The sequence below is a fragment of the Alexandromys fortis genome, unplaced genomic scaffold, assembly GCF_014885135.2.
Source record: "Alexandromys fortis isolate MF-2015 unplaced genomic scaffold, M_Fortis_MF-2015_v1.1 scaffold_324, whole genome shotgun sequence".
Taxonomy (NCBI): Eukaryota; Metazoa; Chordata; class Mammalia; order Rodentia; family Cricetidae; genus Alexandromys; species Alexandromys fortis.
In genome coordinates, this window is record NW_026068221.1 from 100,500 (window position 1) to 115,856 (window position 15,357).

Sequence of the window (15,357 nt, forward strand, 5' to 3'; positions counted from 1 at the left end):
CTTTCTGGCTATTTGTGATGCAGATAGGGAAAAAGAAATGAGAGAGGAGAGTCTGTCTTGGCCCATGATGTGACCATTTCCTCATGTCTTTCTGGCTATTTGTGATGCAGATAGGGAAAAAGAAATGAGAGAGGAGAGTCTGTCTTGGCCCAGGAGTTTGAGGAAAAGGAATACCCCAGGGATGGAAAGTCACTATTGTTTTCGCATATGAGTTTATTCCTGAAATTTAGAAATAAAGTGTTTGTGCAAATAAATTGGAAAAATATATTTTATGGATATATGATGATGAATTGAAAAACTTTTAGTACTGCTTGAATTTCATTTCAGAGACATCATTTGCATTGAATAAAAATGCCAATCTTAACTGGACACTTATTACTATATGCCATTATTTTACAGAATAATTTTTTTCAGGGTTAAAATGGATTGATGTTTACTGAATCATTTTCATTCTTTGAAAGTTAATCTTATTTTAATAAAGACAAAGTCTATATTTAATTTATTTTTTAATTGCTTTTAAAATTGCTTTCATGTTCTAATATGAAAATAATAGCTTTATTGCAAGTAGGAACTTATATGAATTTCACTTGCTTTTTTATTGAAAATAGATTTTTTTCATATAATATATTCTGATAATGGTTTCCCCTTTTCCAGCTCCTCCAGTATTTTCCACCTCCCCACCCACTCAAATCCACATCCTTTTTGCTATTATTGGGATACTTAATATTATCTAACATAATAATATAAAATTAGATAAAATATAAACAAACCAGAATAGAACCTACCGACCAATCAAAAGAAAAAGAGCCAAAGAAAGGCTGAAGAAACACATATAGATACAAAGACACACTTTTACACACATAGAAATCTAAAAGTACAAAATCAGAGACCACAGTATTACACAAAGGACATGCAAGGGAAAAATAAGCCCTTACAACGGATTATGAGATGAGGAACCTCCAAGAATGCCACTGAGTTTGTTTTGTGTTGGCCATCTACTGCTGGGCATGAGACCTGGGCAGACTGAGGGGCCACTGGCAGTGGCACCAGATTTATCCCTACTGCTTGTACTGGCTTTTTTGGAACTGGTTCTCTTTGGATGGATACCTTGCTCAGTCTAGATATAGTAGGGAGGGCCTTGGACCTTCCCCAAAACAATGTGCCATACCCTCTCTGAGGAGTGGATGGGGGTGTGGTGGGAGGATGTGTGGAGGGAATAGGAGAAGGGGAGGGAGTGGGAACTTGGATTGGTATGTATAATGAAAAAAAAGATAGTTTGTTTTCTTTTAAAATAAATAAGAAAAAAGGAAAAAAAGAGTGGTTTGTATACCTAGTGATCCTGTTGGAGAGATCTAAATTTTTATTTGCGAGTGGCCATCAAGTGGAGATAGCTTCTGGGTTAGGGATGTGGGCTGTGTCCACTTCCCCTCTTAGTGCCGGGACCTCATGTGACCTAGATCTGTACATACCCTGTGCATGCTGCCTCAGTCTCTGAGTTCATATGTGCATTGGTCCTTTTGATTTAGAGGGCCTTGTTTTGTGGGTGTCCTTACACTCTTTCCACCTCCTCTTCGGCAGGGTTCCCCGAGCTCTGAGGGGAGGGATTGGATATGATGGAGATCGCCCATTTAGGACTGAGTGTTCCAATCTCTCAGTATCAATCTCTCTTTGTCTCTCTCTCTCTGTCTCTCTCTCTCTCTCTCTCTGTCTGTCTCTCTCTCTCTGTCTGTCTGTCTCTCTTTGTCTCTCTCTCTCTCTCTCTCTCTCTCTCTCTCTCTCTCTCTCTCTCTCTCTCTCTCTCTCNTCTCTCTCTCTCTCTCTCTCTCTCTCTCTCTCTCTCTCTTTCTCTCATATGTCTGACTGTGGGTCTCTGTATTTGTTCCTATCTGCTGTAGGAGGAACTTCTCTGATGGCACTAGTCTGTGAGTATAGCAGAATGCCATTAGCAGTCATTTTATCCCTATGTTCCCTTAGTCAAACAATAGTACATGGTTTCCCCCTAGGTCCCTGGCCTATCTAGTCTCAGGTTCTTGGCCACTTGAGCAGTGTCAGGGATGGGTACCATCTCATGAAGTAGGCCTTAAATACAGTTAGCTATTGCTTGAGGTTCTTAAGCCACGTTAGAGAGCTGCAGCTTTCCACTAAGGTTTGCATTATAGTTACTGTGCCGTGCTGTTAGCTGATGTGGTTCATGGGTATCATAGCTGGCTAGGACTGTTGGTTTGCTTCCCTCCTTTGGAAGCCTACATAGTTACCTCCTGGTACCTTGAGAGCTAGTCCTGGGGAAGAGGCTTCCGAGTTAGTTTCAAGAACAGTTTTTATTTGTTCTTTTGCCCCATCTGTAGATCATATTTTCTTGTTTATTTGCCTCACTCAATCATTTTTTGGTTAAAAAGTGGACTTTGTTCCAAGTGTTGTTTTTGAGATAAGGTCTTACTTTGTAGCTCGGTCTGGTTTGCAACTAGTGCTGTAGCCCAGGCTGCCTTGGAACTCATGGCCCTCCTGAGGCTGTGACTGTAGGCATATTAACAGCCAGTATTTTGTTCTTGTTTTTTGTTTTAGTGCCAGGGATGAAGCCCAGGGCCTTGCACATGCTAGACAAGGACTCTATCGCGGAGCTACAGCAGAGGGTGGATATTTGGAATAATCTGACCTAGCAGCTCTGGAAATCATGTCCTTACCCAGTATGTTGTTTCTGCTGATTTTGACTGCAGTTTGTTTAGTGATGTCGCTAAATTCTTTTCTAACATTTGTTTTTTTTTTTTTTTTTTGGATTTTTGAGACAGGGTTTCTCTGAAGTTTTTGGTACCTGTCCTGGAACTAGCTCTTGTAGACCAGGCTGGCCTCGAACTCACAGATATCCGCCTGCCTCTGCCTCCCGAGTACTGAGATTAAAGGCGTGTACCACCACCACCCAGCAACATTTGTATTTTTTGTCATGTGTGGCCACTGGATGGTCTAGTTTGTTAGTTTGGATGTTATCACATGATTGGATGTTTCTTAATTGCCCGGGACCAGTAAGTCTACTCTGGTTGGAGAAGCATTGAAGTACATTTTCAGTACATAGCTCAACCACTGACCACTTCTGTAGAAGCTCAACATCAGACAGACAAAAATAGAGGGGCTTCCTGGGCTATTTCTTTGGTAGACCCAAAGTCATCATGCTTGTGACCTTCTGGGTTCCCTGGAAGATGTGGGATGTTTTTTGTTTTCGAGACAGGGTGTCACTATGTGGTTCTGGGCTGCCTGAAACCCCAGGCATGCAGGCTTCGAACACCTAGAGATTTGCCTGCCTCTCCTCCCAAGTGCTAGGATTAAAGGTGTGCACCACCATTCTGGGATTCAAAACCTTTTCAAAAAGGATGTCTTCAACCCTGCTTCCCCCCCCACACACACACACACCACACACACCTTTGAAGACTGTCTTAATGTTTCCTCTGCCTCAGCTAAAAAGCTGAAACTGTTGCTTCTATTTGGTTTTGGCAAAGGCTCCCCCTAGAGGATGCATTTTGCACTGCTTTAGGTCTGCATCAGGTCAGGTACACCTCAGCCTTTTCAGCATCCTCTAGGGAACCATCTAAACATAAACAACAGTGACAGTTGTCTAGGATTGAGGCTTGAAAAATTGCCAGCTCCATTCTTCCTCCTTATGTGTCTGCCACACTGATGCTTTCCTTCACAAATGTGGCCTGTAATTTTTTAAGACTTTCACACAGCTGGGGACTGGAAAACAGAAGTAGAATAGGCTAAAATGACATTGAAATTTCATTATTCTTGTTTTGACGTTTTTGTGCATATTCACAATGTATTGTAATTATGGAGCATGATATGCCCTTGAGCTTCTGATTATCCCATCTCTACCTCCCAAATGTTGGGATTACAGTCATGCAACACCATGCTGGTTTTGCAGATGGTACTGCATGTGGTATTGCATGCATGTGGTATTGCAGATGGAACCAGGGCTTCATGCAGTTTAGGCAAGCCCCGTTTGCTCCTTTTTTATTTTTCAATTCATCTGTTGAAGAAACTGGTTGTTTCTCCTCTTGAGTCCCTCCCAGTCTCGATTTTCTGACTCGGTTTCCATGCTAGTATGTAACATGTTCTGCTGTGTCCGTGCAGTATTAATTAAAGGCCATCCATTCAACCTTTTGCAAGAGTATTTCACCTATGATGTTGCTTCCTTCTCACTTCCCTTATAGTGTAAGAATATCTTTTGGTTCTTATCCTAGGCCCTTATAAATGGCTTACAGCATAAAGGTGTAATGCTAATCTCTTACTGCTATGAATTCCCTTCTTCCAAAACTGATTCATACCCATCTTCCCAGTAATAAAGTCTTTTATTCCACGGAGCCTGAAAGTACCTTTCTCCCACTAAAGTATGCATTTCTATTACCATCATTATGGAATGTTTTATAATGAGCTTTTCGCTGCAGTATTCTTTGAAACCAGAATCCTAAATCTTTGTAATCTCTAATTTTACTCTAATTTAAAGAATAGTGTCATATCCATTTCATAGTTTAAGATCCTATATGGCTGATTTCATTTCTTCACTACGGCAGCCATTATGCTAATAGTTTGATTCACAGGTGAAGAAATGATAAGCTTTGAAAGATTAAGTAATTGTCACAGTCATTCATAATGGAGCCAAGTCTAGCCTTTTCACATCTGCTGTCACAGACTCTACTTTTTATTATACCTTGTTCAGAAGAAAACCATATGGCTCTGCAAACCACTCTGTGCATTTTCTTCAGAAAAATACCTCCTTTCAAAGAGTAGTAGTATCATAAAAACTAACCCTGTAATAGGGGGAAATACATGCTGTAAGTATGAGCCATGCCATAATAAATCATACAAGTGTAGCGAAAATTGAATTTCTTCTCTATTTAACACTTTTAACATTGCTAAGTTAATGTCATCTCCAGTTACTGCTTCCTCACATGGAAAATTAAAACCAAGCAGTATACATAATTCAAACATTCTGAATTATAGCCCTGTGCTAAGCCCTGGTGGAAAACAAAACACCCAAGCTTCCTTCAAAGGAAAATATATTTGAAAACTGGGGAAAGAATGCAGAGAGCAGCTGGATCATTTCCCTGCCAGCTGTAAAGCCTGCGGGGACCTCCCTACCCCCACCCCCACAAAAGAAAACCAATTTCTAGGCTGAGGGGCCATGGCATGAGGACCTATATAAGAGTGCCAGGTGTGATGACTGACAGTAGTAATCTCAGGCCTGGGGAGGGGGTCAAGAAGATCCTTGACTTGCTGCCCAGCCCATGGGTGAGCTCTAGGCCTATGAGAGACTCTATCTCAAAAGAGATGGTGTTTCTGTGGGTGACACCTAAGGTTACCCCTGCCCTCCACAGTCATACACATGCATGCGTGTACCCATGTATACGCACACTGGTTCTGTTCATGATAAAGGATATAAAAACCTCTTATTGAAGCAGAAGATAATGGCTACTTTGTGTGGGTTTTTTTTTTTTTTTTTGATTTTTGAGACAGGGTTTCTCTGTAGTTTTTGGTACCTGTCCTGGAACTAGCTCTTGTAGACCAGGCTGGCCTCGAACTCACAGAGATCCTCCTGCCTCAGCCTCCCAAGTGCTGGGATTAAAGGCATGTACCACCACCGCCTGGCAAATGGCTAGTTTGTTACTGATGCTCTAGGCATTGTGTGCTTCTTCCTTAATCTCTATGGTACCTGCTCCAGGAAAACCATCACAGCCCAATACTAGCAGTGAATAAAGGGAGGATTTTAGAATTACAGTTTCTTATGGGGGTTTGGGCACAGACGATTGCTATGTAGCCTTGATGGGCCCAGAACTACCATGTAGACCAATCTGGCCTGGAACTGCACAGAGATCAGCCTGCACTAGGACTAAAGGTGTGTGCCACCAAGCCAAGTCAGAGTCATAATTTCATTGTCTATAAAGATATCTTTGCTGATCACTAAGAAAAGGGGACAATGGTTCCTTTGAGCACTTTAGTGTTGTAAAGGAGGCTGCTTGTTTGTTTCTTGGCCGCCCGGCAGCTCAGTCCCGAAATAATCACACCGAAACTGTAAAACACTGGTTGGCCCATTAGCTCTAGCTTCTTATTGGTTAATTCTTTTTTTTCCATTTTCTTTTTATTTATTTATTTATTTATTAAAGATTTCTGTCTCTTCCCCACCGCCGCCTCCCCTTTCCCTCCCCCTCCCCCAATCAAGTCCCCCTCCCTCGTCAGCCCAAAGAGCAATCAGGGTTCCCTGCCCTGTGGGAAGTCCAAGGACCACCCACCTCCATCCAGGTCTAGTAAGGTGAGCATCCACGAAACTGCCTAGGCTCCCACGAAACCAATAGGTGCAGTAGGATCAAAAACCCATTGCCATTGTTCTTGAGGTCTCAGTAGTCCTCATTGTCCACTATGTTCAGCAAGACCGGTTTTAACCCGGGCTTTTTCAGACCCAGGCCAGCTGGCCTTGGTGAGTTCCCAATAGAACATCCCCATTGTCTCAGTGTGTGGGTGCACCCCTCGCGGTCCTGAGTTCCTTGCTTGTGCTCTCTCTCCTTCTGCTTCTGATTTGGACCTTGAGATTTCAGTCCGGTGCTCCATTGTGGGTCTCTGTCTCTGTCTCCTTTCATCGCCTGAAGGTTAATATTAATTCTTATATCTTAATTTAACCCATTTCTAGTAATCTGTGTATTGCCATGAGGCTGTGGGGCTTAATGGCTTCTCTCCTGACTCTGCCTTCCTTCTCCCAGCATTCAGTTTAGTTTTTCCCCACCTAGCTCTGTTTTATCCTATCAGGCCAAGCCAGTTTCTTTATTAACCAATGGTATTCACAGCATACAGAGGGGAATCCCACATTACTTTAGGACTTTTCTTGCCTATTAGTTATTGTGATTTTATCAGCTACCCAAAGGCAACTGGTACCCCTAGGTGAATGTAAAACCAGACAATGGAGAGTGAAACATTTTTCACATTGCTGATTTGCCAAAACTACAGAATACTGAATTCTGCCAGAGTGAGTCCTCTGAATAAAAAAAGATCATGAGTATATGATCTAATAATAAAATTCAGAAATAGGAACAAAATTCTCATTGTATTGTACTTAGATACTGCATTCAAGGCAGAAACTTTCTATAATAAGCTAAAGAAAAATAGAATTATCTGTTTAGAGATATGGATATTTGTTCTTTTTGCAACTGCCAATTAGAGGGAGAAGCAATAATTTACTTATTAAATACTGGTGTGATAATATATCCTCTTTAAGTTGATAGCATATTTTCTCTTTCTAAAATATTCTTTCTTTTACACACTAAAGTTCAGAGATTGTAAGTATAAGACACTTAATTTACATCCATGCTAATACATGTGCACAGGCAAAGACATTGTCATTCTACACACAGATCAAGATGTAGGGCATTTCTAGAAAATCAGAAGACTTAGTTACCCCTCCCAATCAGTAATCTAAAAGGGGCATGGGTTTAAGATCTATCAACACAGATATTAATGTTTTTAATTTGTATATGTATATGCCTGGTGTATGTAAATGCACCACCGTACATGCAGCACCTACAGAGGTCGGAATCAGGTCAGATCTCCTGGAACTGAAGTTACAGACAGTTGTGTGCTATGCTGGTGCTGGGAAGAGCAGCCAGTGTTCTTACATAATGATCCATCTCCAGCCCCCAACATGGATATTTTAATGTGCCTGTCTTTAGTGAGATCAAACTGTGAACTTATGTATTTCAGATTTGCTCAGCATTACGCTTATATGATCTATGTCCTGTACATGTTTCTAGTTCTGTTTTTCCTTTTTTCTTTTTATGAAGCTATGTACTGATCTGGTTATGCGAATTTGCAAATTTACCACAATTGGCTTATCCATTATAGAGGAGAAGAACATCTTGACTTTCTGGTTTCTGAGTCATGGACAAAAAAAAAGCTATGAGTAACCTTGTATGTGCCTTTCAGGGAACATTAGCACCTATATTATGTTAACCCAAAGGGTTTCCTAGTTATAGAGTAGATGTATGTTTAGCTTTAGCAGAAACTGCAGAACTTTAGAAATGTATATGCCTAAAACTATACCAGCCTTAATAACTCTCTAGGTTCTACAGCGAAGTTTCTGGAAGAGCCAAAGAGATCTTAAAATGATACCCAAACATGAGGGCTTGCACTACCAGAGGCTTTTCTTAACACTACAGCGATTAAGGTATTTGTGCCAGCATCATTCAAAAGACCAGCTGAACAGGGTAGACTTTTAAGTGTCTATATGTGAACACATGTGTGTAAGGGGTATATGTGCATTTGTTTATGCATGCAAGTGGAAGAAAGAAGTCACTGTCATTTGTCTTCTTCAGTCTCCACCTTGCTTTTCTTTTTTGAGACAGGGTCTGTGTAGCCCTAACTGACTTGGAACTCACAGAGAACCACCTGCCTTTGCCCACCCCCACCCTGAGTGCTGGGATTAAAGGTATGAGTAACCATGCTGTTTTCATATTTTAATAGGAGCTTTTGATTAGAAGATTTAAATTATTGTTTTAGTTTTGGTATTTGGAGACAGCATGTTGCCCATGCTGGCCTCACACGTACCGCAATTATCCGGTTTCAGTCTCCTGAGTATTAGTATTACAAGTATGAACTACTAAACCGGGCAAGAAATTCTTAGTTTTAATGATGTTTAATTCATCCATTTAATGAAGTTAATGCTCTTGGTTTTCTACATGAGGAAATATGTGCCTATTCCTATGAACAAGAAGGTGTTTTCCTATGTGGGTCTGTAGAGCAAGTACAGTAGAGTCATACATTACAATCTGAAAGCCACATCTGGCCCACATAATTTTTGTTGGAATGCAGCTGTGACTCTTCACTTCCACATTATCTATAGCTGCTTTCACACTATAACCTATGTAGTATGACAGACAGTATGGCCCGCAAAGCCCACCATCCTTACTATCCCACTCTTGACACAAAATGTTTGCAGATGGCTGTCCTACATTACTTAGGGATCTATGATCCATTTCAAATTAATTTTGTGTGTGTTGAGATAGTTTGTTTCTTTCTATATAGCTGTCCAGTGGACACTCCATTATTTATTGTAAGGCTGACCTTTCCCATTGAGTTTTATGGCATCTTCATTGGCACCTGATGAACAGGTAGAAGTCATTCCATTTCTGCGCTCTCTATCCTCTTTCATTGGTTTTTGGATGGTCCTGACACAATTGCCACACTAGTTTAGTTGCTGTAGTGCTAGGGAAAGTCTCTGATATTGCAAACTCCCCTGCTCTCTTGTCATTTTAAAATTGCTTTGGTCCTTGCAGAGTGTTTGCATTTCTATATCTGTATTTATTTAAAACTAATGTTGTTTTCACTTAAAAAACATGATTTTGTATTTATAGGATATATATATATGATATTTGATATTGTGTATAAAATGTAGAATGATTAAGGTAAACAAAGCATCTTGTTGATTTCTACATCAAATCTGCCATTTTCTATTCAGATTGTGGTGAATCTATATATCAGTTTGGATAAAATTAACATATTACATGAATTTTTTAGTCAATGAATATATTCATCCATTTGTTTGGATTTTCTATATATTTATAAACTGCATCAATATTTTTCTTCTATGTCTTTAAAAATTACAAAATTTTATACTATCCTCATTCCCTCTAGTCTCAAAAAAAATCCAACCACAGCTAATTTTGTTAGATTGAGATTTTTTTCTTAAATAGTGTGTTATTTCTGTCTCTACCTCCCACAGAAGTACTATGTCATTGTACTATGTCTAATAGTGAATTGAGGAAGGGCTAATTGAAATCCTTACACATTACAAACTTATCACCAATATGTTAAGGTGGAATTTGGAGGCTCTAGTGGACCTTCTTAATCCCACCATTTACTGCTAATATGAAATTCCACACCTCTTTCCTGAATATGCTTAGAAATTTTAGTAAAGCCAATTTGAGTTATCCGTCATCTCTGCAGTTCCCACTTGTGTTTGCCAGCTTGTAAAAGGAAAGCCTCTGGCAATGCACTCAAAGAGGCTTAAAACTAGAAAAGGTGTTTTCATGGCAAAACTTTGACTTGGGGATCTAAAATCTACCAGTATACATTTTTAATGTTTGTTCATTACTCATAAAATTAACTCCAGATTCATCAGATGTAAATTCTTATTTTGTCTTTAATTTTGTTCAATAATTTCATCAGTGAATTTTTCAGAATTTTATTTCTTAAAAATTGTGCTGCCTAGTGGCTAGGGAGATTGGCTCAGGGGTTAAGAGCACTTGTTTTTGCAGAGAACCTGGGTGCAATTCCCAGTATGGTGGTTCACAAGCATCTGTAACTCCAGTTCCAGGGGATCCGATGCCCTCTTCTGGCCTCCACAGGCACTACATGCATGTGGTGCACAGACATATATGCAGGCAAACACCCATACACATAAAATAAAATTTGAAAAAGTGAAAAAGTCTGCCACCTAAGTAGGCACTGGTTTGAAATTTGAAGGTGATTCTTCTCAGAGTCTTTGAAATCCTGTACTTGCCCCCATACATCTTGTAGTGTAGTGTGCCTTAGAATTTACAAAGTGTCTGCATTTTCCTTGCTTTGTTTGAACCTTATAACTGATCAGAAAACAGCATGTATGTACAAACTCTTTGCACCTACTTACCCAAGTTCTCAGAAGTTTTGGCTGTCTTATCTGTTAATAAGGTTCACATTTTTCTCAGAAAGATTTATAGCATGATCTAGAACAAGGGCTGGAGATAGGGCTCAGAGGTTAAGAGCATTGCCTGCTCTTCCAGAGGTCCTGAGTTCAATTCCCAGCAACCACTTGGTGGCTCACAACCATCTGTAAAGAGGTCTGGTGCCCCTTCTGGCCTGCAGACATGCACACAGACAGAATATTGTATACATAATAAATAAATAAATAAAAATAAAAAAAGAAATTTTTTATTATTTTTTTAACATTATTTAATTGAAATTTTACATACCAATCCCAGTTCCCACTCCCTCCCCTCATCCTACTCCCTTCATCTAACCTCCCATTCCACCCTTCCATCCACTTCTCAGAGAGGGTAAGGCTTCCCATGGGGAGTCAACAAAGTCTACTATATCACTTTGAGGCAGAACAAAAGCCCTCTTCACTCTCTCTAGGATGAGCAAGGTATCCCTCCAAAGAGAATGGGCTCCAAAAAACCAGTTCAAGCACTAAGGATAAATCCTGGTCCCACTGCCAGTGGCCCCACAGACTGCCCCAGCCATACAACTGTCACCCAGATACAGAGAGCCTAGTTTGGTCCTGTGCTGTTTTCCTGCTGTCAGGCCAGAGTCAGCGAGTTCCCATTAGCTCAGGTAAGTAAGCAGTTTCAGTGGGTGTCCCCATTGTAACATGAGAAGCAGGCTTGCTTTTCATCCCGGCCGCCAGGCTATCTTAGCCCTGAAATAATCACATGGAAATTGTATTCATTAAAACACTGCTTGGCCCATTATTCTCGTATATGTTCTGGTGCCATTCTGTAACATGAGGGGCCTGCTTGTTGGGGTTTCTGTCCTGCCTAGTTCCCACAGCTGGTAAGCCCCAAAGAAAATCACACAGAGGTCTTCATAAGTTATAAACTGATTGCCCATTAACACAGGATTCTTATTAGCTCTTAAACTTATATTAACCCATTATTTTCTCTATGTTAGCCACATGGCTTGGTACCTTTTTTAGCAGGGCAGGTCACATCCTGCTTCTTTGGTGACCTGGGAAGGATTGTGGGAAGAGCTTCCTTCTTCCCAGAATTCTCCTGTTCTCATCACCCCACCTCTACTTCCTGTCTGGTTTTCCTGCCTATACTTCCTGCCTGGCTATCGGTCAGCATTTATTTAAAATATGATTGACAGAATACAGACAGTTCTCCCACACCACCCCATCATGATCTTGACCCCTTTGCTCATATTGTTCCTAGCTCTCTTTGAACTTTGGGAGCTCATCCCAGTGCTCTGCTGTGGATCTCTGCACCTGCTTCCATCAGTTGCTGGATGAAGATTCTGTGATGTTAGTCATCAATCTGATTACAAGGCAAGGCCTTCAGTGTTTGCAAACTTTCAGACTGGCCTTGACTTAGAGATTTTCCTGCCTCAGGCTCTGGAGTGCTGAGATTAAAAGTATGCACCATCACACCTGGCTCTAGGGTCTTTGTTTAAGTACAATGTTTTGATGTATTCAGATTTCTGATGCTATTCCTTCATCATTTCTTCTGAAAGATAATCCATGGGAATTGAGTAATGTCATCCTAAATTCTTGGGAATTAGTGAGGTCTAGTCAAGTGTCTTAGTTCAGGTTACTATTGCTGTGATGACACCTCATGACCAAAAGCAAACTTGGGGAGGGAAGGGTTTATTTGACTTACATATCCTGAAAATCAGTCCTTTGAAGGAAGCCAAGGCAGGGACTCATACCAGATGGAAACCTGAAGGCAGTAGTTGATGCAGAGGTCGTGGAGGATGCTGCTTACTGACTTGTTCCTCATGGCTTGCTCAGCCTGCTTTCATATAGAACCCAGAACCACCAACCATGGACTAGGCACACCCATATCAATCCCTAATTAAGATGATGCCCTACAGACTTGCCTCCAGCCTGATCTTATGAGGCATTTTCTCACTTGAGGTTCTCTCCTCTCAAATGACTGTAGCTTGTATCAAGTTGACATAAAAACCACCCAGGACAGACACCAAGAGAAATCACTCTCTGTGTTTCAAATAGGGAATTGAGTAAAAATAGTTACCAAGAATTTGGAAGGAACAGTAGAGCCGCAGGGAGAAGGAAGGAGGCAATAGGAAAAGATGATACTTACAGATTGGGAATTAATATTCCTGGGGTACAGCTGACAAGCGTCTGCCTGCTGTTGCTCTGTTAGAGACGTTACTACCGTCAGATAGAGATTTGATGTAGTCGTAAGGACTACACTGACGATGGCAGGAAACTACTCTGGCTGCCGCTGTGCAGCTCTTTCTGGGAACCAATATGCTGTCAACCAAACACAGACCATCTTTCTCCTGCCTTCTGATCTCATGGCACTGCTTCTTACAGGCAGACCTTAACAGGAAGTGCAGTTGGCAAGGTAGCCTAGGACTTTCACACATCAAAGGATGGAACGTGGGAGGCAGAGTTGAAGGATGATGAGTGAATTACTAGCTTGCCCTCTTGGAATATAATGATTAGGTTTGGTGTGGTGGTGTACAACCGTAATCCTAGCACTCAAGTGGCTGAGACAGAAGAATGACAAGTTCAAGGCCTGCATGGAGTCCATAGCAAATTCAAGGTTAAAAACCAAAAGAGATAGTGAAAATGTAGTACATTTCCACAGTATATTCTATTTAGCAATGAAGAAAAATGAAATTATGGAATTTGGAGGAAAATAGAAGGAACTGAAAAAAGTTATACTGAATGAGAGTCAGAGGCAGGCAGATCTCTGTGAGTTCAAGGCCAGCCTGGTTTACAGAGTGAGTTTCAGGACTGCCAAGGCTAAATAATGAAACCTTATCTCCATAAACCAAAACCAAAACAAACAAAAAAAGACATATGGAAACCTCAAACTCTTCTTTAAAAAAATATTTTAAACTAGCTTTTAGAATAGGTTTCCATATGTCTCAGCAGTTAGGAGCTGTTGCTGCTCTTCCAAGAGAACCCTAGTTTGGTTCCCTGAGTCCATGTTAGGTTGCTCACAACCACCTGGAACTACAGCTCCAGGAAACTGAAACCCTCTTCTGGCTTCTGCAAGCACCCACCCACACTCGCACACACCCACACACACTCACACCCCACCCATCTCTACACAAATGAAAGTAAAAAGGCCTTTTAAGAAAAACATTTTGAACTGTGTGTGGTGGCACATGCATTTAATCTCCAGCACTTGGGAGGCAGAAGCAGGCAGATCTCGGTGAGTTGGAGGCCAGCCTGATCTACAGAGAAAGTGTCAGGACAGCCAGAGCTGTTACACTGAGAAACCCTGACTAATTAGATTCATGCTTCAGAAGGCCTCTACATGGACTAGATAATAGCAATCCTGAAAGCCATGGATGATTAAAAAAAAATGTCGAAACCAGGTGTGATATTCCTTCTGAGTGGTGGTTCATAAAAGCTCCCAGAAGTCCCCCCAAACAACACAAACTCCTGCTATTGCTCCAGGTTGCCTACCAGAATTTGACAGTAAGACACTTAGACTGGACTGGGAAAAGATGAGACGGTTGCTTCATCACAAGCCCATGTTTAGTAAAATCCCATAATCAGTGCTGTTCCTAATCTTATAAACTTGACAGAGATAAACTTACCCTTCGGTTTTATCTTGTGTTCTTTCTTAAGACAGGGCCTCACTAGCTTGCCCAGGGTTGTTTCCAACTTCAGCCTTCCTATCGCAGTCTCCTGCCCATGCTTTACAGGCATGGTCCTTCATACTGGGCTTTTGTTTTGCATTTATGTCAAAGAAGAGAATGGCAAGTGGAGATTTCATCATAAATTTCCTTCTGTGCTAAATCGAAGGCCTTAATCCCATCTTAACTGGTAGGTGGAGTCACGAAAGTCATGACCCAGTGGAACCACACGGTCAGATTCGGTTTGCAGGGTGATGGAGTGTAGACTCAGCAGGGTGTGTGTTGGAAGGGATTACACTAGAGATAGTGAGAAGGTGAGATGCGTCAAGACAGCAACAATAAGAATAGGGAGGCAGTGTGGAAAGATTTCGGAAGTTGAACCCATCTTGAACCCTCTGACTGAATATGCATATAGGGTTCAGTGTTTAGCCTAAGCTACTGGTAAAGAAAATGGTAGCACCACTGAGTTTGATTTAATTAGTTAGAGTCCACTGGCTACAAGCAGTTAAAAAGACTCTAAATGAGCCTGACCTAAATGAAATTTATTGGAAGGACATGAAATATGTCATGCCTGAAATGAGAGTGAACTCCCAGAATTTAGCAAGACGAGGAGTAGAGTAGTGGGCTTTTCTGCAGCGGGAAAATGGAGATGTCTCTGCAGGATGGTGTCATTAGATAACCAAGTGCAAATCGAACGCCATCTTCATATGCCCTTGAGATTCAGATTCCTAAGGAAAGAGAATCCCACTGGCTTGGAGCAGTCCCCACTGCTGTGGCGGACAGCTGGAGGCACTGTGGCTGGTGATTTCACTAGAAACAGTGAGAAGTCATTTCTGTCAGCTCGGAGCTGTGCTTTCTTGAGCATCACTTATTCTCTTTAAGCTCTTCCTCCTGATGTCGTCGAGCTGTGTCTTCGTGTCTTCTTTTCAACTTCTTGAATTTTCGAAATTAATTTGTGATTATTCTTTTTAAATTCTGTGCCCTGGGGTTCATCTAAGTAATTTTCACTGGCAA